The sequence below is a fragment of the Peromyscus leucopus genome, chromosome 1, assembly GCF_004664715.2.
Source record: "Peromyscus leucopus breed LL Stock chromosome 1, UCI_PerLeu_2.1, whole genome shotgun sequence".
Lineage (NCBI taxonomy): Eukaryota > Metazoa > Chordata > Mammalia > Rodentia > Cricetidae > Peromyscus > Peromyscus leucopus.
In genome coordinates, this window is record NC_051063.1 from 185,343,694 (window position 1) to 185,370,455 (window position 26,762).

General features: G+C 37.4%; 1 pseudogene; it reads left to right on the top strand.

The window, feature by feature from the left end:
* Positions 1-2,885: 2,885 nt before the first annotated feature.
* Positions 2,886-22,675, top strand: LOC114684194 (annotated as a pseudogene).
* The last annotated feature ends 4,087 nt before the right edge of the window (positions 22,676-26,762 follow it).

Here is a 26,762-nt window from a genome sequence, read left to right on the forward strand (position 1 = left end):
AATACAAGGAAGTTAACAGCAACACTAGAAATCTCTAGAACAAAAAGAAGAAATCACACCCAGCAGGAGTAGAGGGCAAGAAATAATCAAACTCATGGTTGAATTTAATGCAATACAAACAAAATAAATACAAAAAAACAATAAAACAATTTTAGTCATTGGGAAAAATCAATAAGATTCACAAACCCTTATCCAAATTAACTAAACCAATGGAAGAATTTCGAAATTAAGAAATAAGACACAAACATGGGACATAAAAAATAGACAAAAGTAAATCAAGAGAATCATAAGGACATACTTTAAAAACCTGTTCTGTACCAAATTGGAAAATCTAGAAGAAATGGACAATTATCTCTATGCACAACACTTATACAGGATAAAGATTAAATGAAGATTAGATAATCAATTTAAGTGAAATCAAAGCAGTCAATAAAATATCTCCCCAGCAAAAAGACCTAGATTTAGTGCAGAATTCTACCAGAATTTCAAAGAGTAGATGCCAATATTACTCAAGTTATTCCACAAATATAAACACAGGGTATTTTCTGAGGCCACAAATACTCTGATACACAAACCAAGCTATGGTCCTTGGTAAATGGCAAAAGGCAATTGTAAAAGGGGAGTCTGCTTTAGCATAGTATGAGAGCACACACTGATTAAATGATGTGTGAATGTGTGCATGGGAGTTCTGGTGCTTGTAAGGGCAGAAGAGGGCACTGATTGGATCCCCTGGAGCTGGAGTCACAGGCAGTTGTGAGCCTCCTGCTGTGAGCACTGGGAACTGAAGTTGAGTCCTCTGCAAGTTCAGAACACACTCTTAATGGATAAATGATTTCTCTAGCCCTGTACACTCACCATTCTTTACCAAGAGCACCAGAAATGTATTTTTATGTCGTGTTGTTTCACTTCATTGTTGAATGGTTGACCTGGAAATATCAGAGAATGTTTAATATGTAACATTTGAAAACTTGTTTTTGCCAATTTTCAGACATTTTTGTTTTACACGGCTCTTTCCTGACTCTACAGCACGTGTTCATTATTTCAGTAGGACATACACTACTCTTGATAATGAACATAGATATGAAACATCAATATTCTCATGATATATTTCTAGAAGATTTTATCAGAGGCCAAGAAGATGCAAAACACTGCAAAGAATTGGGAATATTTGAAATAGGACAGAAATCCTAGAAGTATAGTATGCATATGTAATATTTAGTATCTGCAATGTTTTATTATATTATTAGGCTTTTTTCTTATGTACTAATCTACATTTCAAACCTTAAAACTTTTATTAATATACTTTTTCAAATAAATCATAATTAAACCATTTTTCCTTTCCTTAATCCTCTCAACCTCTCACATACAGCCATTTTCTTCTTTCAAATTCATCTTTATTTTTAATTACCTTTCAATATCTACATATATTCCTAATTTTATGAATGCAATCAGATTAATGTGTATAATGTTATTTATATTTACATGATTTTATATTTAAATTTCTAACAGATGCCATCTCACAGCAAACATCCTCTTACTCTATTTATTACAATCTTTCTTTCCCTTCTTGCATGATGTTGCCTGTGCCTTAGGTGCAGGAGTTCTGTTGTAATAGATCAGCTAGGCCTCGACACCTCATAATCATCTGTTCTCTCTATTGTTTTTGTTTTGGGGTTTTTATTGGTGTTTGTTTGATGCTAGTCAAAGGATTTTTTCCCTTCAGGTGTGAAAGCTACATTTCTATGTATCTAGAAGGAAAATATGTACATCTTTAGAATGATATAATTGTTTGGGGTTTTGTTGCAATTGATAAGTATGAAGATATTTGCACTTTTCTACATGCAGCCACCCAGGTTGATCAAAATTATTTGTTGAAGATACTGTCTTTTTTTTCCAGTGAATGTTAGGAGTTTCTTTATCAAGATCAGATATGCATAGATGTTTGGAATTATGTCTGGGTCTTCAATTTGATTCCATGGATGAATGTGTCTGTCTTGTACCAATACTGTGGTGTGTTTATTAATGTAGGTCTACAGAATGAATGGAAGTTAGGAGTGGTGAGACCTCCAGCAGTTCTGTTAGTGTTCATGATAGTTTAACTATCCTGTTAGTTTCTATGTGTGTTTACATTAAAGCTGAAATTGACTTTAAGATCTGTGTAGCATTATGTTGAAATTTTGATATGACTGCCTAGATGGGATTCTTTAGATTACTTTTGATAGGATGGGCATTTTTAATATACAACTCCTACTGATACATGAGCATGAAATATTCTCCATTTTTTGATATTTTTTTCAACTTCTTAAAACTAATTTCAAATGAAGCAAAAACTTACTTGCTTTGTTTGTTTTATAATTAAAAATTGGTATTTTATTATTGTAAATACCTACATGATTAATTAAGAAACTGAATATCGATAACATGAAACTGGAATAATTCAGTATAATCATTTTACTGACAATTAGGACTATTCTTACAATATAAAAATAATGATTGGACATGTGTATAGAATGCCAGAGGAAACACTGAGTCTTAATTTAAAAAGCAAAGAGAACACATCAAAAGTTTGAGAACAATAATCAGATTTAACCATTTTGCATAAAGATGATGGATTCATTATGCAATTCACTTGTAGTCATGGTAAATACTTCTGCTGAAAAGTTAAAGCCTTAACCATTTCAGAGAAGTTATGATCCACAAAGTCAATGGCAAAAGAGATTTTTTTAACTTAGAGAAACACTATAAGCACTGGAGGCAGATTCTAGTGGTGCTTTGAATTCAAAGCCAATGTAGCTTGGTCTACAAAGTGCATTCCAGTATAACCAGGGCTACAGAGAACCCTGTCACACACAAAATTAATGAACGTGGCAACAAGGGCGGATGTTTCTGTTGTTAAGCTTTCTGAGCTGTGGTCAGGCAGATGCCTCAAGCCTCTTACGACACCCAATATGTTTTATTCTGGTTCTGCCACTTGTCAGCCAAAGCAGCACCATGCTGTCTGTGTTCCTAAACCTGATCTGTACTGGTGAGTCCTGCTGGGAATAGATGGTGTGCAATAACAGGGTGGAAATAGCATCCTGGGAGGCTGAATCTGCTACAGCAGAAACACTGTCCTTCATGGTTTATATTACTACATGAGTTCATCTTAACTAGGTAAGCTCTGATTCTAATGCACAGAGAACAAGAGAGATAGGGATGTCAGATGGCCAGGCTACTGAAAAAGAAAGATGAGTTCAACATGAGATTTTCTTTCCAGGTCTCTTCCTAATCCTCAGGACATTGGCACAAGCAGGTGAGTCCATCTTTAAATATTGAGATACTATCCATTGCAATGGATAGGTTTCATTCTAACAGGAGAGCAGGCATCACAGGGTGTTGGCTGCTGGCTTCTGTGAGTGACTTGTTGGTGAGCCTTCTGAATTGTGAAATTAGGACTCTGAACCCTGTCCATCAGCTCTCTCCTAGATTGTCCCAGACACAGCCTTTGGCTGAGTCAGGCATCAACGTATATTGGATAAACTTTTAATTTCTGGTTGTTCAACACAGGGTTTTTCTGTGTTGCCCTAACTGTCCTAGAATTTACTTGGTAGAGCAGGCTACCTGTGAACTCAGATATTCACCTCTGTCTCTCAAGTGGTGCAATTAAAATACATGGTAACATATGACCAGCCTTTATTTCAGCATGAGGGATTCCACAGATTTTCCTGAGCTTACTGTGAGGAAGTCTGTCTGCTACAGGTTTTCTGATAAAATTTTATATACTTCATCTCTGAAGGAGAGTGTTGCTGACAATTATAGGCAGAGTTTTTCTTTTTTCCACTCAGCTGCTTGTCCTGGTCTCCTGTGTCCTGTAGGTGTTCACGCAGAAGTCTGGCATTAGCTGCACTGGAAGTCACCCATGTTCTTTTCCTCTTTTGTCAATCTGATGTCAGGATCTCTTGTAGAATGAATCTTAAAAGTTCTTACTAATAAAATCAAACCCGAGTCCAGTTATTGGGGTCAATGCTGGTAGATCAGAGAGACAGAACAAGCCACAGCTATCTCACCTTGCCAATTCCTCAGCTGGTCCTCTTTCCTCAGACTGGAAGCTTCTGTGTCTTTATCCCAATGGCTCTCAGCTGAACTGCTGCTTAAAAGCCTGAATGCTTAACCAGCCAAATGCTGAACCAGCCAAATGTTTCTAGTTTCTCGTCCTCACGCCTTATATACCTTTCTGCTATCTACCACCACTCCATAGGATTAAAGGCTTGCTTCCTGGGACTAAAGGCGTGAGTCACTATGCCTGGCTCTTTCCAATGTGCCTTGAACTCACAGAGATCCCAGATGGATTTCTGCCTCTGGAATGCTAGGATTAAGGCGTGTGCTATCACTGCCTAACTAGTGGCTTTTCTGTTCTCTGACCCCAGATAAGTTTATTAAGGTACACAATATTTTGGGGAACACAATACCACCACATTCTCTCATGACGATTATATGCTCGGTGATCTTGATGATTTGATTTGAATGTGTTTCATGTCATTTGACCATCATTTACCTGACCATTTTCAGTTTTCTTCATGTCTCAGAGTGTTGTACAGTAACTTTTCAAAATAAGTTTTTCTCTCCTTTTTTCTAAGCTTTGTTTTTCTGTCTTTATGTAAATATTATAAAATTTCTTTGTGAGTTTCATATAATATTTTAATAATATTCATTCTGCTCCAAAAACTCATTCTAAATGCCACCTTCATCATCCCAAGTAAACCTCAATGTTGCTTTACCCTTTCTTGAATTTTTATGATTTGCAATTTGGTATTTGGATGGTTTCAATTTATTTTCATTCAGGTTTTGTATTTACATGACGTATCATGTAATGCATGATCTAAGCTCACTCATTCTCCTATATTATAATCAAATATACGTTGGAATGTTCTCTTAAAATTTTAAATTTTACATTTATTTGGTGGATGTGTGTGTGTGTGTGTGTGTGTGTGTGTGTGTGTGTGTGTGTGTGTGCTTGCACCATGACACTAGTGTGGAGGTAGAGGAAAACCTGCTGGAATCAATTTTCTCTTTTCACCATGTGAGTCCTGGCGATGGTTTTCAGAGAGTCAAGCTTGGCAGAAAGACCCTTTGCCCACTTAGACATCAAGCTGGCCCATATATTCTTCCAATTCTGTAGCTGATTTTTGTCTGTGGGGGTGGTTTACAAAAATTTTATGTTGTTGATGATTCATTTCAAAATTTCAAAATATTTTCTACCCAGAGTTTCTTTTTTTCATAGTTAGATTGCATCTTTTTTCTTTTATAAAAGATGATTTTCTTTGTTAATTTAATATATTGGAGAAAATCATACATAACTATTATATTACATCATTTCCACCCCTTGGAATGTATCCAAAGAACTTGACAACCTATGGCATAAATGCTTGTTCAGTCATGTTCTTTGCTGCTCTATTTTCAATATCCAGGACAAGGAAACAACCCAAATGTCCTTCAGCTGACGAATAGATAATGAAATTTTAACACATGTACTCTGTGGAATATACTGTTCAAAGGTAAATAACAATGGAATTAGTATTGACATAGATTAAACTAGGAAATCTCATACTGACCAAGGTAACCCAGACCCATAAAAACAAATGGCATTTTTTCTCTTTTGTCTGTGGCTGATAGCCCCAATGCTTTATTTGTGTGTTTTATTCTCCTAACAACTGACAAGGATTTTTTATTCTTCTCTCATATATTATATCCCTACCACAGTTTCTCCTACTTCCACTTCTCCAACACACACACACACACACACACACACACACACACACACACACACACACACACTACTTGTCTTCCCCATATCCACCCCTCCTTCATTTCCCTTCAGAAAAGAGCAAGGATCCCTGGGATATCAACAGAGCAAAGCACAAAAGTAACACTAAGCCTAGGCATATATGCTTGTATCAACACTGGACAAGGAAACCTTGTAGGAGGAACAGGATCCCAAGTGTAGGTATAAGAATCAGAGACAGTACTGAGTCCCAATTCTAGGAGTCCAAGAAGATCACCAAGCTACATCCATAACTCATATGCAGAGTACCTATCTTAGATCCATACAGGTTCCCTGATGAACTCTTCAGTCTCTGTAACTGAAGGCCATGAGCCCATCCTTGTTGATTCCTTGGGTCATGCTCTGGTGATGACTTTCACCCTCTGGCTCCTACAATCCTTCCTACCATCTTCCTTGAGCTTCCTGGAGCACGGACTAATGTTTGGATGTTGGTCTCTGCATCTGCTCCCATCTGTTGATATATCTGGTTTGATGTTGACGTCTTTGATCCACTTAAACTTTAGTTTTGAAGGGTGATAGATAGCCATCTGTTTGCATTCTTCTGCATGTAGACATCAGTTAGATCACTTGTTGAAGATAATTTGTTTTTTCCATTGTATATTTCTGTCTTCTTTATCAAAAATCAGGTATTCATAGCTTTGCAGATTTACATTTGGGTCTTCAATTACATTGTATTGATCAACCTCTCTGTTTTCTGGGGTTTTTCTTTGTTTTTGTTTTGTTTTGGTTTGGTTTGGTTTGGTTTGGTTTGTTTTGGTTTGGTTTGGTTTGGTTTGGTTTGGTTTGGTTTGGTTTGGTTTGGTTTAGTTTGGTTTGGTTTGTTTTTTTAAGACAGTGTTTATCTGTGTAGTTTTGGTTCCAAATTTCATATATACAGAGAAAGTAAACAGTCTTGTGTTTTTCCTGATTTTAGTGGAATTGCTGAGAGATTCTCTCCATTTAATTTGATTTTGACTAAAGGCCTTCTGTATATTGCTTTTGTTATATGTAAGTATGTTCCTTGTATGCCTGATATCTCTTTATCATGAGGAATTTCAGAATTATATGGTGGATTACACTGACAGATTTTCATATATTTAAACACCCATACATCTCTGTGATGGAGCCTACTTGATCACTGTGGATTATCTTTTTGATATATATTGGATGCATTTTACTAGTATTTAATGGAATATTTTGCATCAATGTTCATGAGGATTTGGCCTGTAATTATATTTTTATTGAATCTTGGTATGGATTGGGTATCAGAGTGACCATGCTTTCATAAAATGAAACAATGTTACTATTGTTTCAAAGATTAATTTAAGGAATATTGGCATTAGATCTTCTAAGTCTGGAAGAATTCTTTACTAGAATCTACTGACTCTGTACTTTTTTCTTTAGGAAACTTTTATGGAGAACTTCTGTTTGTTTCCTTAGAGGTTATAGGGCTACGTATATTGTTTATCTGACCTTGATCTTACTTTGGAAAGTGATAGCTAATGACAAAATTATTAATTTCTTTTAGATTTTTTCAATTATGTGGATTACAGGATTTTAATGTGTGTCCTAATGATGCCTTTGTTATCTTAGATGTCTGTTGTTATTTCATTTCTGATTTTGTTAATTTGTATATTCTCTGCCTGCCTTTTTGTTAGTTTGGATCAGATGGTGTAGCTGAAAAATTTCCCAGCTAAGCCCCATGGAACCCGCAGCAGATTATAAAATAATCACTTAAACTCAGCGCATTTCTGTGAACCTTTTTGTCACCATGTGTTCTGTGGCTTTACCTGTTTGCCATTACATGCTGCTTCCTGGACTGCAGGCCTTCATCTCCTGACCCAGCCTGCCTCTTCCCAGAATTCTCCTTCTCTGTTTATTCTGCCTATATTTCCTGCCTGGCTACTGGCCAATCAGCATTTATTTATCAACTAATTGGAGCAACACACATTCAGAGAATACAGAACATCCCACAGCAAAGTGGTGTCCATTCTGTTGATTTTCTCAAAGAATGAACTCTTCATTTTATTGATCCTTTATATTATTTTCTTTGTTTCTCCTTTGTTGATTTCAGCCCTCGGTTAGATTATTTCCTGCTGTCTTGGATGTGTTTGATATTTTTTGTTTTAGATCTTTCAGGTGTGTGGTTAAGTTGCTAATATGAAATCTCTTAAATTTATATATGTAGGCACATAAAGTTATGAAATTTTCTCTGAACACTGTTCTCATTGTATCCCATTGGTTTGGGTACATTCCATTCATTTTCATTGAACTATGTAATGTTTTTCAATTCTTTCTTACTTTGGTCTTGGCCCACTTTTCATTCAGTATAGGGTTGTTAACTTTCTATGAGTTTGTAGGCTTTCTTTTGTTTCTGTTTCCTAGAATTCCTGCTTCAATCTGTAGTAGTCTGATATAATACAGGGGTTATTTCAATTTTCTTATATCTGTAGAAACTTGTTCTGTGAAAGAGTATGCGGTCAATTTTTGAAAAAAAAATCATGAGTTGCTGAGAAGAAGGTATATCCTTTAGCATTTGGGCCATATGTGATGTAGATAGCTATTATGTTCATTTGGGACACAATATCTGTTAGCTCCAGTATTTCTCTGTTTAGTTTCCTCCAGCAAGACCACAGCAACCCCAACAAGGCCACTCCTCCTAATGGCCCCACTCCCTTTCAGGCCATTGCCTTTCAAATCACCACAGAAGTCTATTTTGTTAGATACCAGAATAGCTAACCCAGCCTGCTTCTTATATCCATTTGCTTAGAAATTTTTGAACGTGAGATAATGCGGTGATATTTACCTTTGATATTAGGGGTGTTTCTTGTATGCAACAAAAGGATGGGTCCTGTTTTCACACTATTTTGCTAGTCTGGATCGTTTTATTGAGGAATTGTGTCCATTGATATTGAAAAATATTAATGACCAATGATTGTTAATTCCTGTTATTTTGGTGGTGGTAGGGGTAGTCTCTCTCTCTCTCTCTTTCTCTCTCTGTCTGTCTGTCTGTCTCTCTCTCTGTCTTTCTCTCTGTCTCTCTCTCTTTGTCTCTGTCTCTCTCTTTCTCTGTGTGTGTGTGTATGTATGTTGGCAAGTACATGAACATACATGTTCTTCCATTATTTGCCTTTACTAGTGTGAAATTATTTATTTCCTGTTATTACATGGGTGTAGTTGAAGTTATTGGGATGGAAATGTCTTTCTAGTATTTCTGGATCTTGAGATAGATATTGGTCGAACTTGACTTTATCATGGAAAATGATGCTTTTCCCATATATGATGATTGAAAGTTTTGCGGGTGGTAGGTCAAAAACAGTGGCAGCATAATTGAGTCTTGGGAAACTGAACCTACTGATTCAGAGAGCTACATGTGGTGGAGGGCAGCCTATCTGCTCTTCATGCTGGTGTGGCCTTCACCTGTTTTTCCAACTGTTCTGCCCTGCACATGAGCAGTAGATTCTGCCCAGGTTTTGGTGGTGGTTTCTTAGACTTGTAACTTAATTAAAACACACTCTGGGAATTATTCATCATGGGGTTTATAGGTTTCTCTTTCTTTTGTGTTTACTTCTTGAGCCTCACCATTGTTCTCTGTAATATTTTACGTATCTGATTTTAATTCTTATGCTCTTATACGTGGATGACTGTGCACTAATAATAATAAACTCCTCTGCCATATAAAGGAGTTCACTGTTGGTAAATAGACATTTACTGTTTAGTATAACTGGTGATAGTAGTCAGGTCAACTTGTTGTAACCCTGGATAGGTTGACTTTGGTGTCAGCTTCTGTATTTCAGCTGGGATCCTTCATGTATTTTGAGATCAGATGCTGTTCCTGGATGTACTTCCTGCTGCTTTAAGGAGCCTCAAAACACTCTGCAATGAAGAATAGTCCCTGGCTAGGGTCTATAATGACTGCTGGGTAGCCAGTGTTGCAAGATGTCCAGCAGACCTGACTGGTAGTATACCTTGGAGTCTACATAGTTGTGAATACAGAGACTAGTTGTTGTCTCATTCCTCAGGAATATCCACAAGGTGGATACAGATAAATGAACAAGATTCATGGGCTGACCATTATGAGTCCAAATCTATTATAAATAGAAATAAACAAGTTGCTACGCTATAGTAGAGTCCATATATTTCACATAAAAGGAGCTTCCAAATGATGGAGGAAGTATCTAACAGCCTCTAGCTTATCAATTTTAGTGTAAAAACATGAGCCTGTATAACTTCTGTGAAGGAAAATTTTTACAAAAGTACATAAAGGGCAAAGTAGTTCAAAAGACTCATTCCTCATCTTTTCAATTATATGGTCCTGGGGGCTCTCTCTCCATGAGTTTTGGAATATTCATGATATACTTTTAATCTGAATATTGTTAGATTTCTAGAGTTGGTGAATCAAGAGCTGTCATTTTCTGCTCCCTTGATGGCATCAATTGTGATCTATCATCTCAATCACACTAACCATTCCTGCTACACTTCTGGTGTAATTTCTTTTTTAATTATAATATTTTCATGATGAAATTTACCTCATGATTCCAAACTCAAAATTCTCAGTTAGAATATCTTAACATGATTTACAGGTAGCCTCATTGGTGATGTGAGTAGCAGTCCAGTCATCCTTGTTCCACATCTAGTATCCTCCTATGAGTGAGTACATACTATAGTTGTCTTTCTGAGTTTGGGTTACCTCACTCAGGATGATTTTTTCTAGATCCATACATTTGCCTGCAAACCTCATGATGTCATTGTTTTTCTCTGCTGAGTAGTATTCCATTGTGTATATGTGCCACAATTTATTTATCCATTCTTCAGTTGTAGGGTATCTAGGTTGTTTCCAGGTTTTGGCTATTACAAACAGTGCTAATATAAACATAGCTGAGCAAGTGCTCTTGTGGTATGATTGAGTATTTCTTGGGTATATGCCCAAGAGTGGTATAGCTGGATCTTGGGGGAGATTGATTCCCAATTTTCTAAGAAAGCACCATATTGATTTTCAAAGTGGTTGAACAAGCTTGCGTTCCCACCAGCAGTGGAGGAGAGTTCCCCGAGTTCCAAATCCTCTCCAGCATAAAGTGTCCTCAGTGTTTTTGATCTTAGCCATTCTGACAGGTGTAAGGTGGTATCTCAGAGTTGTTTTGATTTGCATGCAGATATCCACGGCTAGGCCCCTGGTGGAACACTGGGAGTCTAATTAGCGAGAAAGAGGAGGGTTTATATGAGCAAGAATTGTTGAGACCAGGGTTGGATAAAGCACAGGGACAAATAGCCAAACGAATGGAAACACATGAACTCTGAACCAGGGACTGAGGGGCCCCCAACTGTATCAGGCCCTCTGAATAGGTGAGACAGTTGATTGGTTTGGTCTGTTTGGGAGGCATCTGGGCAGTGGTACCAGGTCCTGGGCTCGCTGCATGAGTTAGCTGTTTGAAACCTGGGACTTATGCAGGGACGCTTGGCTTGATCTGGGAGGAGGGGACTGGACCTGCCTGGACTGAGTCTATCAGGTCGATCTCAGTCCTCGGGGGTGGCCTTGATCTGGAGGTGGTGGGAATGGGAGGTGGGCTGGGGGAGGGGGAGGGGGCAGGAAGGGGGAGGACAGGGGAATCTGTGGCTGTTATGTAGAACTGAATAGTATTGTAAAATAAAAGAAAAAAAAGAATATCTTAACATGAAAGATATATCATATATATGGTATGTTGGAAAACACTTACAGTCTTGTCTTAGGGTTTCTATTGCTGTGAAGAGACATCATGACCATGGAAAATCTAATAAAGGGAAATATCGGATTGGGGCTGAGTTACAGTTTAGAGTTTTTGTCCATTAAAATCATGGTAGAAAACTTAGCAGTGTGTAAGCAGTCATGATGATGATGCTTGAGAAGGAGCAGAGATTTCTTCATTTTGATCCACTGGCAGCAGACTGAGACTGTGTTTCACACTGTTAATAGCTTGAGCATAAGAGACTATACAGTGTGCCTCCACAGTGACACACTTCCTCCACCAAGGCCACACCTACTCCAATGAGGCCATACCTCCTAATAGTGATATTCCCTATGCGCCATGCAATTAAACAGAAGAGTCTATATGGACCATAACTATTCTAAAAACCACAGTCTCTCACACTCATCTGTAGCTAGTGTTTTCCTGCCTTGCCCACAGTCAGGACAAATCTTTGTCACCCGCCAGTCCCACAGCTGCTCAGACCCAACCAAGTAAACACAGAGACTTATATTGCTTACAAACTGTATGGCCATCGCAGGCTTCTTGCTAACTGTTCCTATATCTTAAATTAACGCATTTCTATAAATCTATACCTTGTCACGTGGCTGGTGGCTTACCAGCATCTTTACATGCTGCTTCTTTTTGCGGTGGCTCCAGTGTCTCTCCCTCCTTCTTCCTGTTTCCCCAATTCTCCTCTCTCCTTGTCCCGCCTATACTTCCTGTCTAGTCACTGGCCATCAGTGTTTTATTTATATAGAGCGATATCCACAGCACTTCCCCTTTTCTTCTTTTTTTAAAAAGGAAGGTTTTAACTTTAACATGGTAAAATTACATATAACAAAACAATTATCGAGCATGAATTACAGTTACAATATTAAAGAAGATGTCCTGTCTATCTTATATTTGTGAGTTTAAGGTTTTATATCTAACATATCTTTTATCATAACTGAGGAAGTTACAACTATCTAGTCTTTAACCATATCAAAGACCTGAGAAGAAACATAATGGTACCTGAGAAATGGTAGACGGTTGTAAGCAGCTTTTAGGAATCTTGCAAGAGTAGACCAAGACAGCTGGCAGCCTGGACAGTCACCTAATGTTTTTTAGCATTGTTGGTGCATTCAAATTGGCTACAGGCCTAGAGTATCTGACAGACCATTTTCAGAAGCAGGAATTCTGAAAGACCATCTTACCCTGTCTTGGCAGAGTACAGTGGTCCCTTTCCTTGTGTCCCGCTTGTCCAGGAAGGACAGCATTGCATTTGTACTATCAGCCATCAAGGCAAGGGCAGTTCTTTGCCCAGTAGACCATTTGTGCCAAAAAGACAAACTTCCAAATTGAAATGTCTTAGAAGCCCAACATTCTCTCGGGATCAATTGGTGCATCCAGGAGCAACTGTGTCTCATGTCAACAGAATTCTAAGTTATTTAAATGCCATATTCTCTAGGTCTATGAAGTGTTTGAAGATTACCTATCTATCTGAAATATATCTATGTATACTTAGAAGACTTAACTAACATGGCTACAAATATGATTATCATAGATGACTAATTATTAACCTATTTTAATTATCCATTACCATTTTAAATGAGTTACATAAACATAATACCTCAAACAAGAATAGAAATATATATATATACAGTATAACAAAATTAACTTCAAGTTTGTATCAGTAAACTAAAATTTATACCAATGCAAAACATTTTAAACAAGTTGTTCTTCAAAAGTAGGTTTATTAATCTACCCTTTTATCTTGTCATCTCTATATCCTCCTATATATCTATATCATATCCCCTTTTCTTTTTTAGAAGGAGATCACATTTATAATCAACCTGTTTTAAATAAAAATATTGGTTTTTCTCTGTCCCACACCAGAGGGCTCTTCTGATTTGGGACACAAGAAACTCTTAACCATTTTTTTTAAAAGCAATATGTCTGGGTTTAGAGGGGGAGTGAGCCAATTCCACCTATAAGCCAGCTTGGTATATTTGGGAATTTGGGCATAGCATCTCTTACTACTTCCTGCTGGAGGGGGGCGCAGTATCTTATGGGGACGCAAAGAAAATTTTAGGCCTATGGGGTAGTCCTTGAGGCTGTATTGTGGGAGCCAGTTGCCTTGAAACCATTCTGGATGTTGGATCATCTGGGCCATGGTGTCATCGGAGACCTTTCAGGGGGTCTTGGCTGGTCAAACCTGATGCATCTTAATCTGGAACAAATCCATAGCCTCTGGCTTTCTGTGGAAACAAAAGCATAACTCTGTGAATCTATGGGTTTACTAAGTTACTGATAGCAGTATGAATTAGGGGTTATGCACAGAAGCAAGGGTGACTCAAACCTTACTTAAAGCACACCCCAATATGAGTGACTATCATGAAGCCAAAACCCTGGAGGTCTGTGCACAACTTGCAGGCAGCCCAACAGGTCTTAGACATTAGCACTCAGAGCTCAGCTGGTCCAGTGTCTCACTCTTTCTACAGAGCTGGGAGGGCCACTGATGAATTGAATGTTTCACCTTTCCATGACAGAGAAAGTTTGTTTACTTTCTGAATCTCCTGAATATTTCAGCCTCTTACATTGAAGCATGGATGTTTCAATTCAGAGAAAAGTGTTATACAAAGGAACCCAAAGAAGAGAAAATTGGAGACTCAGCTCTCAGGGATGAAGGAGCATCATTAAATATTTTCTCTGTGTATCCCTCTGCAGGAAGTCATGACAAGCATTCACTCTCTGCCTGGCCAAGCCATATTGTTCCTTTGGGACAGCATGTGGAACTTCGATGTGACTCTCATAGTGACTATTACAAATTCAAGGTGTACAAAGAATATGGTAAACCTATCCCTCAGATCCAGAGAAGATCATTCCAGAATAAAATTGTCTTAGATCCAGTGACATCAGAACATGCAGGGACATACAGATGCTATGGTTTTAATCTCCGTCACACTTTTAGAATTTCAGCCAACAGTGATCCTGTGAAGATCATAATTTCAGGTTAGAGATGATGTTTAGGGTGCCTTTCATTTCCCCAAATCTCCCAATGCTGGAATTTTCAGAAATAGTGTTAGTAAGAAGTTTGGACTTATAAAGGAATATTCAACACAGAGAAATATATAATGTTCTAGGCATTATAAGACGTACAAGGTCATGCATTTTTCCAATCCCTAAGGCTTCCTGTGTATTAAATAAGTCAAGGAAAAGTTGGACTGGATGATGGAATTCAGATCTTAACAAGCTGATATCAGGATGCAAGAATATCCTGACTTGTTCCAGGTCTGTAGAACTACAAGGGTTGGTGTAAAAAAATAGGGAAAAATTCAGTTGTGGGCCAAAGAAATCATCATGAGGGAAACACCCTGTCACAAACTCTGAACATGGAAGAAAGGTCCAAGTGCCAAGGAAAGCATGAGGCTCTAGAAAGCTGGAGGTCAAAAAAGGAAAATTTCCTAGGGATTTAAGTAGTTACTACCCCTGAAGAAACCTGATTTATGCCATTTGCGCTTTTCAGAATTCTAATCTCCACAAACTTGTATTCTTTTTAGGAATGAAATTTGTGGTAATTTGATATGTTAGCAATTGGAAAATAATATAGGAACTCGTGTCGAGGGCAAATTAGGAAGCATGGAAGAGATGATCTGAGATCAGTGAAGTCATGATGCTAATTCATCAACATGTTGAGAGGAAACAATGCTTTTGATTCTGAATCAGAATGCCTTATAGTGGTTTGAACCAAGCATAGGGCTAGAAGTGTTTCCCGGATAACCATGTTCAATACTAATTCCTTCACTCTGCCAAGGATTCTACTTCATCCTAAGTGGCATAAAAAGGAAACATGGAGTAGCCTGGTGTGAATATTGCCATGTTTCCTGCACTTTCCAGTCTTAGAAAAAGACAGTAGGGCCTATGAAAAAGAGGGTTTAAAAGACACATTCTTATAACAAGTCAGTGGGAAAATACTGCACTAATCCTAGAGTCAGATAAGTAGGAAATGGACACAAAAGGATGGACGAGTTTGTGTCCAGAGTTGAAACAGACAAGAAAAAGTGCCCTGGAGCACTAACAGGGACCACAGACCAATTGAGGAAAAACCATAGGTCTTCAAGGACACAGAGATTTTGATCAGGTTCGTACAATTTTTTTATTCTTAGGAATCTACAAGAAGCCTTTCCTCTTGGCCTTACAACCTCCCCTGGTGAATTTAGGAGAGAAGGTGACACTGGAGTGTTGATCAGAGATTATGTTTGACACCTTCATTTTGACATCACATAAAAATGGAACAATCAAAGACTCTCTTGAATTTTCTGCAGAACATCATCTTGTGGGTTCCCAGGCCAACTTCTCAATAGGTCCTGTGACACCTGACCATCCTGGAACTTACAAATGCTATGGTTCTTACAATCATTCACCATATCAGTGGTCAGACTCTAGTGACCCCATTGATATAAAGATCACATGTAAGAGGGTGCATACACACTTTTCATTCTCTTTGTGATACAGAAAAATATTCTCTACACTAAAATCTGTGGGAGGACACAAGAAAATGAGTGTGGGAAATTTACATAAAGGCAACCTTGTTGAGTATTTTACTGGTATAGACAATGAAAAGAAATATACAAGAACAGACACTTGATTATAACATAAAGTATAGATACAGAAAGGTGCAAATGAGTCATAAGTAGAGATACACAGAATATGGCAATTGGGTGAGCAGAATATGAACCAGAGAGAATGAAGTCTTTCTACTAACATTCAGAAAAATTTTGACTTCTACCTCAATAAGAAGTCTGTTAAGAGAGCCAGAGAGATCATGTGTCTGACCTGAGTCCAAATACATAATTGGGCTGGTTATTAATGAATCCTAATGCTTTCACACAGGTGGAACCCAGAAAAGACTGGGAATTAGTAAATATGGAATGTGTGCTAAGAAAAAACTACAAAAAGACAGAAGCCTGAATAGAAACTTTGAAAGTAGAGATGGAAAAATTATAGCAGATGTTAAATATGTCAAGACAAAGCTTGTCAGACACATGATATGCTGGGCTCTCTTGGTAGAATTCTTATAAAGGTAGAAGCAAAAACCAAATTCTGAACTAAGTGCTTGGGAAGTAGATGACAGATCACACTTGAGCAGTACACACACTAAGAGGAACAACAGAGGAAAGATCACCATGGCCACTGTTCAAGAGACATATACACAATCATGGAATATTCTGTACTTTGAAAAGAGAGATTAACACAGGTGTGTAAACAGATACAAGAATGAAGAACAGGATGATATTAGGTTCTAGATTTTCATTATACATAGGATGGCAACGTTAAAGATAATGAAATTAGCAAGTGACCATGAGAGGAAGAAAATTTTTCATAGAGAGGGATGGGAAAGCAATGAAGATTGTATGACATGGGGGAGGAAATGAGGGGAGTAAAGAGATAAGAAAATCAAGTACAAGGAGGGAAGAGGGAAGAAAATGAACAAAAGGAGTTGTACGAGGATGTTGTAATGAAGACCAATATTTGGTATGCTAATTAAAACAAAATTATAAGTTACTCTATTTGAACCCATTGACTTGCAAAATAATTGGATCTGAAATATAGAGAAGATGAATTAGATGAATGTGATTAGAAAAAGTTGAGGTATAATATAGAATAATAATGTTAATATTATACATCTATAAATATATATGTAACAACAATTTTTAAAAACATTAAATGATATAATTATATTTCAATTTAAAAAATCAAGAAATATTTTTAAGGAACCATAAAATATATATGCATATGAATATTTCATAATGGTTATTGCTAGATAAAATTAATTATGCTCATTAAAACAAACTTTTTTCATTTTTTAAAATTTATTTATTAAATTTAATTTTACATATCAACCATGGATTCCCTTGTTCTTCCCCCTCCCACCCCACCCCCATGCCTCGCCTTCCCCCAGCCCACCCCCCATTTCCATCTCCTCCAGGGCAAAAACTCCCCCAAGGACTGAGTTCAACCTGGTAGATTCAGTCCAGGTAGATCCAGTCCCCTCCTCACAGGCTTGATTGAACCAATGCAAATAGAGGCAGAAAATGTTAATAATAAAAAATCGGCATAAAATATTTGAGTCCACATAGAGGTCATAGACTAGAGATGATAACATAGAAATAAAAAGAGAGAGGAGAGAATGGGAGGAGAGGAGAAATGGAGAAATAGAGAGAGGGAGATGTCAAGATGCAGAGAGTGATAAAAAATAGAAGCATGTAGAGGGAACACTGAGGAGTGAATCAACACTGGTAACTATCTAACTATATCTGGCTCTTTTCTTCCAGGCTTGTATAAGAAACCTTCTCTGTCAGTCATGATGGGCCCTGTGGTGATGTCAGGAGAGAACATGACTTTGTCCTGTGTGTCTGACCTTCAGTTTGACATGTTCCATTTGTCAAGAGAAGGGGTACCCAAGCGACATGGGCTGCCTTCAGTGCAGAACCACAGTGGGACATTCCAGCCCAACTTCCTTCTTGGTCCTGTAGTCCAGGCAGGGAACTATAGATGCTATGGCTCTTTTAGGAACTCTTCCAATGTGTGGTCCATCCCAAGTGACCCCATCTACCTTCTTGTCACAGGTAAGAAAACTTCATATATATTTCATATTTTGTGACTAATGAAATACTGAAGCCATGTCTCAGAATCCTCCAAGTGATGATAAAGGGAAAATAGCATTGGGAGCTACAGAGAAGGATTGCTGTGAGTCCTAATGTTTTGTCTGTGTGTGTGTGTGTGTGTGTGTGTGTGTGTGTGCTACATTTATATGTGTGTATACACATGTGATGCATATATGTATATTTACATATATATGAACATGTATATGTGTCATATGTACAAATATGTGTGAATTTGCATATCTTTAGATATACATGTAACAATAATTTTCAGTGAAAAAGAGGCTATCAATTTAAGAGTGTTGTGAGGTTATGAGAAAGCTTGGAGGAAGGGTTGCTGGGAGGGACTGGAGAGAGGAAAGGGAGGGGAAAGGGAAACAATTATATTTCAACTGAAAATCTTTTGTAAAAACTTGGAATTTGGGACTCAGCGATATATATATATATATATATATATATATATATATATATATATATATATATATATATCACATTGCAATATATCAATATATAAACACATATAACACATCCAAAATATAAAAATTAAAGAAAAAGAGAATATCAACTTAAGAGTGGTGCATGGAATGAGAAACTTGGAGGAAGGATACCTGGGAAGTGCAAAAGAGAGTAAAGGGAGAGGGAAGGGATATAATTATATATCACTTAAAAACTTTTTTAATAAAAACAGGTGAAGTTTGAGTAGGGATATCAGATTACAAAATAATAAACAAGGAGCATCCCAAACAGTCCTAACCTTGCTTGGCCAGACACACCAGGACATCGTATGTACACACAAATATAGAAAGTGGCCAGGAAAGACTTATAATGGATGAGGTTGGGATGAGTTGGGTAGAGCAGAGATGGATCAGCCCCCTGATATCTCTATCATATAGATATGTCCACAGTATTCCTATTGTCTCATCACACATTGAAATCCAAGGACAGAGTGCCATCCTCTAAGCAAACCATATAAAGGCATCCTATAACACTGACACTCAGAACTAAGGGTGAAGTGGGTGCTAGTCACTGACCAACCTGAAAGAACTTTCAATAAGAGGAAGACAGACAGCAGCATTGACCACCTCTCTCTCTCTCTCTCTCTCTCTCTCTCTCTCTCTCTCTCTCTCTCTTCCTCTCTCTCTCCCTCTCTTATTCCCATTACATAGTAAACTCATCTGGAAAGGGCTCTTCATGCACAGAACCAGACTCCAAAACTAGTGAGTATTCCTCTTCTTTATGTAAAACTGTAGGTAAGCAAATCTGTTTGGCTCATGTGCTGTGTCAGCTGCCTCATAGCTCTGAATCTTTGCCTAGTCATCTCTTCTCTGATTCTAAAACTCTGCAAAATCAGAAGTTATTCAGGACCACCATGGGATCCATGGGGACTCTTAATCCCTAATGTCTTCACCTGAGTCCCCTGTAAGTGAAGTGAAGGAGAAATTTGACTCCCAAATAACAGTGAAGTGATAATTCTTCTCTATTAGTTCAGGAGAGGGATGATCTGGCCTGAAAAAGGTAGGAAGCAAGCTGAACATTACCAATTATAAAAATCTATCTGTGATGGACACTTTTTCCCTTTGAGAGAAGTTAATGTTGGTTCAGTGGTGTTGTAGATATATTAATTCCATGGGAGATTCAATGAACACTGGTATGAATCTCAGATTAAGACACTGAACATGTGACCTTTACACTGTGTCCTGCCATTTTTCTGTCAGTGGCATAGGGGTGATGAGATGGAAAACTTATGCAAAAGTCCATGAAATAGAATTACTTGCAAGTAAGCTGTAAGAGATAAAAATTGAGGTTTCAAGGAGTTGGAGTTTCCAAGGGTTAAGGAATTTTGCACAATGGCAATGGCATTGTATGAATACCTTCCCTCTGCCCAGTTCTTCATGGAAGATGAAAGACTGCCCATCTTGAATTGTATACTCTGAAGCCATAGAAACATACAGGTAAACTATATGGTGTTTGTAGTTCAGGCAGAAACAGAGCACAGGTTATTCTGGAATGTTCCTCCTTACATCCATTCATACTATATAGAGCACTTGTTATATTTATTCTTAGAATTTCATTTGAGAAAATGCAGAACATATAGTTACATGACATATGCCATGTAGATCCATATTTCTTTTTATTTGATTTGCTTATTTTTTTGAGATTTCAACCAATGAGCTTTAATTATATACAACCTCTTATTCAAATCCTCCTGGACCTAATCAACCCAGCTGTTATCTTATTTATCCATGAAGTTCAATTTGTGATGCCCATATATTTGTGAATGAGTGGCCTCTCACTGGAGCATAGTCACTTACTTGTCACAACTCCCTTGAAACTGACTTTCCCAACAGCTATCATTTGCTTATAGCCCCTTGACTAAGGGTGGGACTTCATGTCCACATCCTCAATGCATGCTAGGATTTGGTCTAGCTTGCATATGTACTGGTCTTGTGCATGCTGTCACATCTGCTTTTGAGTTCATATATGCAGCTGCCCTCTTGTATCCAGAAGATATTATTTCTTTTTTGTTACCATAAAACTCATTCAATAATTTTTGGTCCATCACTTTCACAATTAAGACTGAGACTTTGTAGAATTAGATGTCATGTAAATGGCCCATATAGAGTCAAGCATTTCACAGTCTTTTATTCTCTGCACTTTGGCTAATTGTGCATATCTGTATTGATCACCATATATTGCAAATATAACTTTCCTGCTGAGCTTTGAGAGATGCATTAATATAGAGATCAAAAGCAAAGTCATAGGAGTCAGTTTAATACTGTGTGCATTTAGAAAATTAGCTTTCTAAATAAGAAAAGTAGCTTCATCAAGAATCTTATCCTAAAGATTAATAGTTCATTAGTTATTCATCTATCATTAAATATTAGGCAACCTGTTACAGGGATCCTAAGATTGCCACCTTATTCATTACATTCATGTGTTCCATCAGATAATCATGGGCTCCTGCATACTCTGATTATATTGTCATTCTTCATGATGGTTGGCTTCCACATTTTCCTCATGCATTCTCGGTGCTGTGCAAAACTGACTATATATCAGGAAGAAGGCAGTGAGTGTCATCTGAGTAGCATGAGAAACTGAAGCTGGAGGAATACAGGTGTGTGGTCTCATTTACTTGGCCTAGGACATGGACACTGATATGGAACTTTACAGAGAGAACAGTTGAACCCTTGTTCTTTCCCTCAACTCTCAGACCAGTGACTAATTCTCCACTGTATATTCACATTCAAAGCAGACTAACATCTAGAGAAAGATTTTATGAAAGAGAGAGCACTAAAGAGAGAACTAGAAGAATAGAGCAAGAATGAGATGTGACTGGAACATAGTGATACATAACATCTGACTCTGCTGTGTGGGAGAATTTTTACCATATCTCTCATTAATACATTGATATTTGAAAGGAGCATGCAGAAGTGCTTTCTTGGGTGTTATTAACTACTCCTCTCCTCTAAAAATGCAGCATCAATGACCAAGGTCTGAAGTGAAAAGTGTATGGAAAAAATACGTCCTCATGAACTCACCATTTTTCATAGAGTGTGGGTCCTACAACCCCTCATACTCCACGAGAATATGAGCATACAAAAGCACTCAACATTTACCTCTTTCTAAGACCCTGAAGGAAAATAAATGCAGAATGTGACATGCACAGAATTTGATAAGTGGATCTTCAAACAGTGATTTATCAGGCCCCGTTTCTCACAGCCCAAGGAGTCCTCCACACATATCAGGGAGTGCATGGGAGTTATGAAATAATAAACTGAGATCAAAGATTGTTGATACCCTATGAGTTCTCAAAGGAAGATCTCAGGAATACTTCTGTAAAGACCACAGCCTTTTGGGCAGCAAAAATGAATAGATGGAGTGAAACAATTGCTGAAATCATAGGACAGAAGTCTCTAACTTTGTGGCTATCTGTCATTATTCCAATATAGATCTGAATGTGGATTTCCAATACTTAAAAATGTTATGCTTCTCACTTTTCCTTTGGACGGAGATTGAATTATAAAATGATATGAGATGTGAAATGTTAAAGACAGATAAAGGTTAATTTTTGTGATTTCCTACTCTGGCACAAATTTAACAAGCCTTCTTTGTCTGTTTCTATAAATTAAAGCTTGCTTTGTACCAGATGACCTTCTGTTTGCCTGTAAATAGAATGTAACATTAGGTACTCTGCCTTTAGGATTCCCAAACTGAGGTGTCTGGGGGATGCCTTTGGGAACCCCAAGTCCCATGTCTATAGCTGGTGTCAGTATGTGAATAAAAACCTCTGCTTTCTTAAAATGTATTAATAAACAGACAGATGAATCTCTGAATGACCCCACACCCATAACCCTGATCCTGTAAGTATTCACAATACTTAACCCTGACCCACACCATGATCTTGTAAGTATTCACAATAAACTTATTATTTCAATAAAATAGACCTGTCTGGATCATTTATTGCATCTGTCATTGGGGCCCTATCTGGGATCAACAGATGTTTGTTCCTGTCTTATCAGAAAGATTGACACAACTATCATATGCACTACTAATCTTAATTATGGTTTTTATTGCTGTGATAAAACCCCATAACCAAAAACTAATTGTTATAAAGGGTTTTCTTTGGCTTACATATCTTAAATATCCCAGGTCCCTTGAGGGAAGCTGAGGCAGGAACATGGATGATAGAACTGAAGCAGATGCAATGAAGATTCACCACATACCTGAATGTTCTTCATGACTTGGTCACCCTGCATTACTCTGCAATTTATGATGACCTGCCAAGAAGTAGAACTACCCATAGAGGTCTAGGCCTTCCCACATCAACCTTGAAACAAGAAAATTCCCAACAGATTGCCTCCGGGCAGTTTGTGTGGATGCATCTTCTCAATTGATAGTCCCACTTCCCAAATGATTATAATTTACTTCAAATTGACAAAAAAAACTAGGACACTACCCCATATATTCTCTTTTACATTTTCTGGGTTTTGATATATGATAAAATGCATTTGTTAAATAAAAAAGAAAAGCTGAGCTATTGCACAGATTGTCTTCTTTTCCTATTTTATTCTGATGTGAGGATCAGTCAACTAATACATCTCCTAGAACCAGACATCTAAGCCTTAAGAAGTGCTTAATTTCCAACATGCCACTGTAAAAAGAGATGTTGATGAATAATACCAACTTATGTAGATGTAACTAACCGTCTTATTAAATAAGAAACACAGAAACAATGTAAAAGAGAAAGCCGAGAGGTCAGAGCTCAGAGCTAAAATCTCACCCTACCGCCTGCGATGTCCCAGCTTCCCAAAAGAGAGCTACTTCCTGTCTGTACGTCTTTTTTATAGTATTATTGTTCTGCCTTCTCATTGGTTGTAAACCCAAACACGTGACTGCCTCGTCACTGTCTGAATGTACAGACCCCTAGGTCTTAAAGGCATATGTCTCCAATGCTGGCTGTATCCCTGAACACACAGAGATCTATGGGATTAAAGGCATGTGCCACCACCGCCACACTCTGTCTATGGCTCTAATAGCTCTGACCCCCAGGCAACTTTATTTATTAACATACAATCAAAATCACATTTCAGTACAATTAGAATACCACCACATTTCCCATTTTCTATTTTAATAAAAACAGCAAAAGGTTATAACTAACAAAAGAAAAACTATATACAAAGATACAATAGCTATATACAATATATACAAGTAATAAATACCTAACCAGGTATTTGACAAATCAGAGAAATAATTCCATTATCTGTCCTATTTTGGTAAATCTAAGATGTATCTAATGCACTTTCTATCCTAATTAATTTTCAACTATAACTAACTAATCTTCAACCATAACTAACTAATCTTCAACTCCCTCAGAGTCCCAAGAAGGAAATAATATTAGCTAACAAAAATAAAAACAGGTAGTGCATGCAAGCAACTTCCAAAAAATTTGTGAGTTGACAGAAACAGCCAGCTGCCTGGGCAGTCACCTGAGGTTTCTCCGCAGTGTTGGGGCATCATCTTCAGCCTATAGGCTTAGTGTATCTGACAGACTCATTTGTGATGTAGGATGTACACAAGGTCAACAGTTCAACCTCACATTGGGTGAGAGCAGTCCACGTACCAGAAACACCTGAATTCCACTAGTGTCCTGTCATGATTCAGGATTTTAAATTCTGGAAATTGTTGACAGTTTTTAAATTCAGCTGTCCATTCTTCTTGGCTGTGTATATATGGCTTCATCTCAGCATCCCCTTCTTCTCCACATCCCTCTATTAAATGCCAGTCTACTTTTGAGAGGCATGAGCTTTCAGCTGCTGTTCCATTGCACGACAGAAGCCATTGGCCCTCTGCCTGTTAAGCTGCCTTCAAAGAAAAGGGCACTGTACCTTTTCCGGATTGCGAAGGCCACTTCAGGGATGAGGCCATATTGTCCTGGCCTCAGAAGATGCCTTTTGATAAAGCCATAGCCACACTTGTTTTGGCAAGAATCAGTAGTCCTTTGTTTCGTGTTCTGTCTGTCCATTTTGTCCTGTTGATTCGAGGATACTTTGTTGTCCAGTGGTTAACTTTTGCCACAATGGAAGTTGACTCCATATGCAGTTTCTTCAATGCTCATATTTTCTCTGAAGTAGATTGGTACTGCCAGGAGCTGACATGTCTCAAAACAGAAACATTTTCTAAGTTATTAAAACATTTTAAATGCCATATTCTGTAGATCTCTGAAGGGTTTGAAGATGACCTGTCTAAAACATCTCTGCTCAATTTCTAAAACATATCTAATATGACTACAAGTTCTATTGTAATGTCTAACTACTATCTTTCATTTCTTTATATCCTAGTAGTTGGTAATAATAACATTCAAGGATCAGAAATTTGCATTACATTGTTAAATGAATGGTATGAATACAATTAGAAATATACATATAGCATTTTCTAACAATATCAATTTCAAATTTGTATACAATATAAAACAATCCAATCCAATGTAAAGTATTTAAAACTAGTAATTGTCTTTTTCATTTCTTTCTTTTTCTTTTTCTTTTTCTTTTTCTTTTTCTTTTTCTTTTAAACAAGAACCTTAAATCTAATCTCCTTTGCTTAGCCTTTTTCCTAACCCTTGACAATAACTTGTAACCAACCCCCCTAAACATTGAAAATTATCCCAGAACCAAAACCCATTAAAAAGACCAAAAAACCACCCGCCCCACACCACCTCTTTGGGAATGTGGGCGTCGTATTCTTAAAATTGCTTCCTGCTGGGTATGGGCGAAGTTTTCTTTATCCTGAAAGAAAAATTTTAGGTTAATTGTCAAATTCTAGGAAAGGTAACTATATCCTTCATTATCCAGCTTGTGTATAATGCCAAAGTTCAGGGTTTATCTCAAGTCCTTATTCAAGTAGTCTTTGAGACTGGATCATCTCAGCTAGTCATCTCAAAATTGCTCTGAGCACCTTGTAGTTCAAAGCTGATCTGTGGATGATGTTTGTCAGCTTAATGATATTATTATTGTCCACGTGGAATTGTTGTTGTTGTGGGGCCCCATCTTCTTTCTGGAGACTTCAGTTGATGTTAGGCCTGGCTGTGATTTCCTGCAGAAAACTGATAAAAAACTCAAACACAAAAACATATATATGCAGCTAGCCTTTTTTCTAGAATTAATTAGTACTCTATATGACCATTCATATCTTAACAAAGTTTAAAATGTATATATACATATTAATCTTGTAAATTTTGATATAAAATTTATACTTTAAGAAAAGTTTAAAGAATCAGAATAGAATCAAAAGAGTTGAGATTAGTAATATAATAGTCCCTTAATTAATTTTGCCTTTGTCCTGTACCATAGCAGAAGATGGCTCTTTTATTCTGGCATGATACAGGGAGTTTGCATTCTCCTTTTAACAACATGCTTGAGTTTAAAGAAGGAGAGAGCCATTCTCCAACTCCAAACTCAGCTTTAAATTTTAATTGAAATGGGACTATTAGAAGACCAATAGTGTTAAATCTTTAGAGAGAAGCAGAAACAAACATTTAGGAAGATATAAAATTTTTTAGATAATATATACCCATATGCTGTTTCACTCTGTTTCCTGGGATAGATGATTTGTCCCTTTTCTTCAGTTGTCACATTTGTCCAGTGTTCTTCAGATTCCTTAACCTTCATTCTCCTAAAAGACAAAAACAAAAACCTTTCCCCAAGACTAATTTTGGGGATGTTCCTTTTTGGCAAGTTATTATCTGATTAAATGAAAAGGCATGTGTTACTGGTACAAGTTAGTTTAAATTGGATGTTCATGCTGGTTGATGAACTATCACCTCCTCAATTAAGAGGTCTCTCTTGTTCAAATCGAACCTTTATCAATTTTGATGGTACCCACATCTTATCTTCTCCTGTAGAAACAAAAGCAAAACCTCATCCCCAATATAATACATACCCTGGTTTCCATTCTGAGGTCAGCACATCCTTAAAGTATATAGGCTGATTTAATTCTGTAGTTTTTTTCTATTATCCAATGTCTCTCTGCAGCTGTTGTTCCTTTCTCATTGACATTCAGAAAATTCAAAGTTAGAAGAGCATTATGCAGTCTATTTCT